Here is an 8369-nt window from a genome sequence, read left to right as displayed (position 1 = left end):
ACAGCAGCGGCGGACCCCGCACAGCGACACCTAGCGGCTTGGAGGGCGGCGTCTCAAGTGGATCTACATGTAACTTGTTAACGGTGAATGTTCTGTAATGTAGCTAAGTTTTTTAGTATTATTTTTATTCAAAATAATAAAAAAAACTGCGACCAGAAGTCTCTGTTCACATCCATCCCGGCGAAATAATATGACATCTGTAATCCTAGTGCAACTTTATTTTATATAGATAACAGCATATGCGTCACCCATAGCAAAACGATGCGAAATACTGTACACATAATATCCGCGCGTAATCGTTTTTAACGACTTGTTTAGTACATGAACTCCTATGAATCGCGTATGACTTGTCGCTGTGAATGAGAGTTGGACAAAGCTGTCGGACAGTTATCAGCAGGGCCGCGTGGCCTAATGGATAAGGCGTCTGACTTCGGATCAGAAGATTGCAGGTTCGAGTCCTGCCGCGGTCGGTTTTTTACCTTTACCTCTCCGAACTGTTTGTTTTTCTCTCTAAAATAACAACAACACATGCATTACAACAGACAATTACCTCGACGAATATATCTATAAAAATACGTAGTTACGTTGAACCTAGTGTCATTCCTAAACGTAAAGCCCAGCGACGCTGATTTCAAACTGGATTTGAAATAGAGTGGATCTGCTCCTATGGTGCTTTCCAGATATGTGGTTATACAGTAGGAAAGATGCTAGACGTCTTTAAGCATTGCTAAAGCTCGACTGTATCGCAGTATCGCTTTAGTTTTGCAGTGGTATATTGGACCAAAGGAAGCATCTAAGAAGTGATAGTAAGAAGAGCGCTGCGTGCTTGTGGTCTAGATCCGTGTCTTTTTGTATTTGTTTCATGAACGAAATAGGTTTTCAACGCACCGCAAAGCTTTCTCACGAACTGCCATAATAATAATAATAAAGGTCGGGTGACTCCTGATGAATGAGACCCTAAAATAAAGTCTAAGCATTTTTTCCTAAAATAAAGTCTAAGCATGAACCTTTTTTAATTACAGCGGCATTTACACCACTGGTTCTATTCGTTAGACGTGTGGACACAAGAACAGCAGCATCCAACACTGAGCCGTGATGCTGTGAACGCAATAAAACCGAGCGGCGGAGCAGAGTGACTGGCGGACAGAGCAGGCAGGGGCAGAGAAGCGGACGGGTACACGACACACAACTGCCCACTAGATGGCGCTGTGAACCGACGTCCAGTTGTAGTGGAGCTGTGAATATGTTCTCCACTTCTGTTTTTCTTCAATAACAGATTTCAGGATTATTACAAAATACGACGAATAATAATGTTGGTCTAGCTGAATTATCTTATTCTCCGGATCTCTATTCTAGAATTGTAATTTTATTAACAAACCCTGCCCAAATACACCAAATCCAAATACATTTGAGGCAACACAAAAGCTGTTTTACAGTGTATGTTATCTAACATAACCACAGATCTTTCTGCAGTCTTACAATTCGTTTTTGATCTAAATTGCAACTTGTAACTCGTGTGGGTTGACTCCATGCTTGCAAATTCAAGTGTCTTTAGCCTGAGGGGCTTTTGTAATTTTCTTTATTTTTCTGAGAATGCAATATTCTCCAGCTTGCATCTGTGATTATCTAGGGAAAATGCAAGAGAAAAACATATCACTTCCTTCGTAAATACGCGAATAGGAAGATGTTACTAATGCTCAGATTGTATAGAACAGCAGTGAATTACAGCCTCCTGCAGCACTTCTTCCCTGTTCACTGGCACTTGTACCCCAGTCGCTGCTCTCCGGACACGCTGGTGCAGCCGGTGAGACAGTCCTGGGCCAGCAGAGGGACTCGCTGGACTAGTCTGGTGATTGTTACAGTTGAACCTTTCCTGCTCCAGACAGCTTCTCTCACACAGAGGTCACCTTCATTCACAGTGACAATAACCAGGCAGTGAGCATTCGCCTCTGGCAGGGCTGTGCCTTTTGATCTTCTCTCCTTCCTCAGTATCATGTCGTTTTGAATCTCCATTGCAACATGTCTGTAATCAGCTCAATCTCGGCAGCATGAGCTCCAGTCAAATTCCAAAATCTGAGCTCCTCCTGTTTTAGGAACTCATGTGACCTGAGCTCAGTCCGTTACTCTTTGTAATTCAAAGGAATAAAGCGGACAATAAACCCATATTCTCACTTTTTAAAATGTAATAGCATTACTGTGTATATGTGATCCATACACTTGAGACTTTTCATGAAAACTGTCTTTTTTATTTAATAGTTAAACACACAAGAAAATCTAAAAGTAGGCTTTTGAGTCTTGAAATCGTGAACTCCTATCCTTCAGAAAAGAGCGACAACATCGTTTTTTCTTAAGGAAGCTTAAACATTTTGAGGTTGAGAATTTGTTGTTGATGGTGTTTTATCAGCCTTTTATTGAAACTGCATCCCTGCAGAACTTTTACCCTGATCTGCTGGTGAGGGAATCAGGATCCGAGGAGTAAGAGCAAACTGGGGAGTCAGACCAAGTCTATGTCAGAAAGTCATCGGGACTGATCTTCTGGCCCTGCCCCACGTCTATCAGTTACGAGAGTAAGACATGTTCCACCCTACAGGACTCTTCAGTCCATTTGTTTAATGAATTCTAATTACTCTTTACAGAATGCAGATACAGATTTCTCAATTTAAAAACAAACAGGTCATTTACAGATGCAGCCATTCAAAATGGCTGAGGTATTTCGCGGCATACCGCGACACGCCCACCGGGGTATCACGCGGTTCACGTGTGTCACGTGACTAACTATCCGGCGTCGCCTTGTAAAACCGCCAGGGGGAGCTTAACCTCTCATGTACAGCATTTGAGCCTTTAATTTTGAACTGTGTATTACAGCATGTTAATCATCAGTCATTAAAATGTTGGTATATTTTATGAAAGCAAGATTGCTCAGTTGGACAAAAGTACGCAACCTACCTTTATCAGAAATATTTATGCATCAAAGCCTTTACTGAAGATATTACTAATAGTATTAATAATGGATGACTTTGGACAAGCTGTATACTCAAAGTATAATTTCTTTAGCACATTTGTACAAGCACTTGGAATCTGTCCAAGCCATACTTTGTCAGGCATTTTGTTTTACTTCAACGGGCATAAAAACTTCCTTGCTTTTAACAGGGCGTTTCATAATTTCTAACTACGAAAATGATTTAAAATGCGACACCTACCTATACTAGACACCTACCTATACTAGAAGCCATAACCTTGCTCAGCAGTTCTCTTGGACTTGTATACGTGTATTGTTTGTGTGTTTTTCTATGTGTCATCTGCTGCTGTACAGCAAATCGCCCCTTGGGGTTAGTAAAGACTCGCTCTCTTCCCAGGGGTCCCTGAGCAGAGTTGATCTCTTCTCCAAGTTTGTGCTTCTCTTACTCCCTTCTAGCCTCGTCAGAGAAGAACTGTATTAATGAGCGAGTCTTAGCATTAACACCAGAGGATGGCTCCTTTCTACCAACAGATTACCGTAGTAATTTAATCTGCTGACCTCAGATTCTGAAGTTGAACTGCTGAATGATGAGTGCCTTGACTGTTTATAAAGCCTCAATATTTCCTGCTGAAAGAGTCCTGTAAAACTCTCACATGTCTAAAGTAATGCTCTTACCCTTTAAAGCAGATTACATATGAGTTCTTTTCCATCATCAAAAACACTGTGCCATTGCAAGAGATGACTGCACAAGCCTATAATGTAATTTTTTAATTAATTTCTTGCACTGAGGGATATAACTAAATGTATGTATTTCCAAACATGTAATTTATTAATAAATGAGAATAACATGTTATTTTAAATATTTTAAGGGATAAGGAAAAAACGGAGCTGCCCTTGTCCTGACCTCTTGTCTGCAGTGCTGACATCTGCCACCAGAGTTTGCGTTTTATAGTTTGAAACAGCAGTTGCTTTATGAAATGTGTGAGCTTGATGTTTTTACCCCAAACTGTGGTTCACATCATTGAGAAGCACTGACATGATCCCCGTGCTCAAGACAAGCAGGCTGGTGCTGTGGAACGTCTTTGCTCCTGGCTGAGGTTGGAGTGGAGGGAGTGTCGACATCAGCAGGCCTGACGCAGGTGTGCACAACCTAACCATAGGAAAAAACATCCCCCTGATGAAAGGCTGTGAAGGGTCAGGCTCTTGCAGAATACTGGACCTGTTGGGAATCCAGAAACGCTTTCTCTCAAAAAGCCAGAGACACAAAGTTCACAGCAGCTGTTCTTTTCTAAACTTTTCGCAATTCATTCCTTGAAGCAGCTTCCTAACAGTGTATTTGCAGTGTGACCCTCTTAGCTGTTTTTGTGTTATTTTCTGCCACTTGCACGATAAATATATCACAATGTCGATCACGCAAGTAAAAAATACACTGCAAAAACAATATCTAACCTAAATATGCTCCAAACTTAAATGCATTTTTAATAAGCAAGGCTCATTGTTTTCATGGAGTCTCTTTCTGGTTTTTATTATTCTAATAGTCACACAGACGCCTGCCTGTCGCTCACTGCTCTCTTCCTCCAGCACGGATTTCTTTCTCTTGCTTTATGCCATCGCCATAACGACAAGGTAACAGCTGGGCAATTTGTATGCAAATAGTAGATGGTCTGGCCTAGTCTCCCTTCCTCTTCTGCAGGACCTGGTTACCATGGGAACACCTCTCTTACCCTGTGCTGATTATTATTTGTTTATTTCTTTATACAGTAGCCGATGTGATCCCAGAAAGAATAAGACAGAGTCTGCCACATGATTCTGGGAGGAAATGATTAACCTTGTTCTTTTATTCTGTGACAGGGTGTAATAATATCGATATCTGTAACCCTCTTTCAAGCAACAGCAGCAAAATGCTCTCCTGGGATGTGTGACCCGTTCAGAGGGACGAGAGAGCAACGCCGCGTTTTCGTTTGACTGAGACAAGTTTCTGTTTTCAAAGGAAGGTATTATTAGAGAAACAAAAAATATCTCTTCAAGGAAATTTAACAGGCTTTTCCAAAACCCTGAAAAGGGTACTCTGTCATGTCCTTGAACTCTCAGCTGGGAGACTAGATGCCAATTGAACAAATTAGTGGAAGACAAGTCTGATTGCATCACGATTGCTTCATTTTAGTTAAATGTTAGTTTTGTCATGTTTGTGTTAAATGAAAAAGAACTATTTTTTTATACACCAGCAAAACAAAGTCCGCAAAAATGAATGAGTACAAAGCTAATGTGTCCCCCCAAGGAATTCATGACACAGTCTTTGATAAAGCCAGCTTGTTTTTTCATTAGAACTGAAAAGTAGAAGACAAGTGCTGTTGAAAGTCTAATGACTGTAGAGCTGAAGATCAAGTTAATGGTGAAATAATTTAATGCACAAGCCTTGAAATCTGCATCTTATTGAGATGTGTCTTTTTAACTACAGGTGAATGAGCTGGTGGCGGGGAGGAACACAGAGGCAAAGCCCTGTTTTGGGCAAATCACTGTAATGTATGACAGGTTTTCCAGTCCAGTTACAGTACCTATTATGTTTATGTCATGTACTGTTAGCTTTATAGGTTTCTGTTATTCATGTAACGTAGTACTGAGGTCACACAGCAGAATTATTCAACATTAATTTAAAGTGTTTCAGCATCCGTCCGTTTTCTACTGTAACTGCTTTTTCCAGTTTAGTGCTGGAGCCTGTCCTGGCAAGCAGGGTACACCCTGGGGGGGACCCCAATCTGTAGCAATTCTCCAGCAGTATTACATAAATGTTCTAGGACTTTGTGGCCACATTATGTGAAACTCAGATTCTGTAAATTCAAAACATCTAATCTCAGCCAAAGTGAAATGTGAACACACTGCTGCTGTAGTGCCATGGATATTTTTAGTAATGTTGATTCGAAGTTACAGTACATCTGGCATGAAAATGATAAAAGATGTTTGTTTGGTTTCCTCTGTCTGCTGTACCAATTGATGAAGCAGAACACATGACAGTTGCTATCGAGCATCTTTTACAGATTGTTCTTCCACTTTATAATCCTTTGAGTCTGATTTTTATTTTAAAGCTGTTTCTGACAAAGTCATGTTTTCTGAACTTGTTAGCCTGCGTTATTAACACAAGTGAAGAAGTCACAGATGGACATACGTCTTCCAGCTCTGTCCTGGGTGTGAAAACATTTGCTTTCAAAGTCCAAGGAACTGAATTTCCTAACTTCTTGTGCTCAGGACTCGAGCATAATTAAGTTGCAATAGGAAAGCAATGCAGGCAAGAAATCCATTTGAAATAAGCTTTCCTGCTGTTATTTCAGGTGACCTCTTGGCACCACATCATTTCAGTGGCGACAGAACTAGGACAGAATATGCAAGACAGAACAGTGCAGAAAGGCTTTGTCCCTGGAGTCTCTCAGGAAGACAGCCGGAGAAAACTGTGAGATTTCTCATTTTCGCTGAAAAAGACAACAGACTTCATCTATCAGTTCATCACCCGACTCCATGCTAAAGCACTGAGATTAATACACTGAACAGCCCTCGATGGGCTGCCCTAGTCTCAAGAGTAACTGGGTGCCGTTGAAGTTGTCACTGGATCAGCACTTCACAGTGGGCTTTGCCTTCATGGCACGTCTTCCTCGTCATGTGACCGAGAGAGAAAAATGATTTGCAGTACACACATTGTAGGTATAGAGTTATTTGCAACTAATAGTACAGTCTTTAAGATAATGCATTGTAGCCAAGTTTTATTACATTCATTCTTAAACACCTGAGTAACGGCTACCAGCACTTTCAATGCAGATAAATCTTTTATTTTATAGCCTGGGAAATAAGACCTCCCTCCAGCTCTGTATCTCTTCATCCACCATAGTCTTTCACTGCTTTGAGATGATTGATTTCAAAGGTCATATATAGAATACAGTGCATTACTTTTCGCACCACATAAACACCGTCACTTCTTTGTCCTCTTGGCTCCAGACTATTCCATCAGCCCGAAGGTGGATCTGGAAAGACAGGGACCCTTGGGCAAAGCACTGCAGCATGAAACCTCTCCGAAATCCTCAAAACCCCCCAGTTGCCTTCTGGCAAAGCTGCTCTGGGCTAACGAGTTGATGAGCAGAGGAATTCGCAAGGCCACTTAAGATGCACAGAAAGTTATTCAATTTTAGATTGTGACAAAAACATTCCTGATGATCAGTGATTAGTACTGAAAAATGCATGGCTGGAAAGATTAATCAAAAGGGCTGGAAATGTCATCTTCAATTTTTTTTAACATGTTCCTTACCAGTCTAAGTTAGCTTAGAATATGCTAAAGACCTTGCATTTGCAGTGTGCATTTCCAACTGGGGACTCCGAACACAGATAGTGGCATAGGCTAGATTTGAACTGGCAACCCCTAACATATACAGTTAAACCACGCCTACACTTTCAGTGGAGGATCTGAGTGCAGGAGGATGGAGGTCAGAGGTCAGAGGTGTGCACTTGTGGCATACCCATGAGTTATGCAGCATATTAGAAGTATTTGTAAGTAGAAAAATCTCACAAATTAGAGCAGAAAGCAAATAATACCAGATAAAGCAAAAAGGAATATGACATTGAAAAGACTATCTGAAGTATTCTCCTTACTCTAGTAAGTTCAGCTCTGTGTATCTTGGTATACATTGAGTAGTTTTTGATGCAACCAATATCAAAGTGATGAGGCAGTTTTTGATGGATATTAAAAGCATGGGAAAACTCGTGCTTGGCATTGCTGTGCAAAGTACAGTGCAGCACATGTGGCGCCCTCGCAGTAGCGGAGCACTTGAAAAGCGCCGCGTCGCTAATTATTCAGGGAGTCGAGCAGAGTGGGCTGAGCTCCTCTCCTTCTCAAGGTCGGAGCCGAGGAGAGGTGACGGGAGAGCTGATGGCTGCCTGTAGAATGAACTCTGAACCCTGAGCAGTTTGTCTTCTCACTCAGACAGGCTCCTGCTGTGAGCAGGCGAGAGCCTGGCCTGCCGATTACACCAGGTCTGGTGGCACCTTGAGCCACATCAGCCACGTGCAGAGACTCGTGTCTGCAGCTGCAGTGTGGAACCGACAAATATGTCCATTCTTCCACAAATATTCATACAATTGAGATGTTTCATAATGCTATTGATTTTCTTCAAAAACAGTCCTCTAAGTAGTGTTGTTACAAACCCCAAGCTGCTGTACATAGTTTGAGATTAGTCAAATAAACATACTGTCATCAAATTTAGAGCCTGGGGTTTTCCACTGCAGGTCTCCTATTTGCTTTCAGGAATTTTTTTTTTATTAGGAAATTTGTGAGTTGATATGACAAATACAGCAGAAATTAGTGACATATATTATAGAAAATGTTCCATTGTTTTACATGATGTTGTTCACTAATCCTGTTTCTGCCTTG

The 8369-nt window shown here is 41.3% G+C and overlaps 1 non-coding gene across 1 annotated transcript; it reads left to right on the top strand.

Annotated features, from left to right (window-relative positions):
- Nucleotides 1-397: 397 nt before the first annotated feature.
- On the top strand, nt 398-470 carry trnar-ucg (transfer RNA arginine (anticodon UCG)). Its single transcript has one exon. It is a non-coding gene; the product is annotated as a tRNA-Arg (tRNA).
- The last annotated feature ends 7899 nt before the right edge of the window (nt 471-8369 follow it).

The sequence above is a fragment of the Lepisosteus platostomus genome, chromosome 7, assembly GCF_059453375.1.
Source record: "Lepisosteus platostomus isolate fLepPlt1 chromosome 7, fLepPlt1.hap1, whole genome shotgun sequence".
Taxonomy (NCBI): domain Eukaryota; kingdom Metazoa; phylum Chordata; class Actinopteri; order Semionotiformes; family Lepisosteidae; genus Lepisosteus; species Lepisosteus platostomus.
Note: the sequence above shows the minus strand (reverse complement) of the source record. Positions and strands in the feature narration are given on the sequence as shown.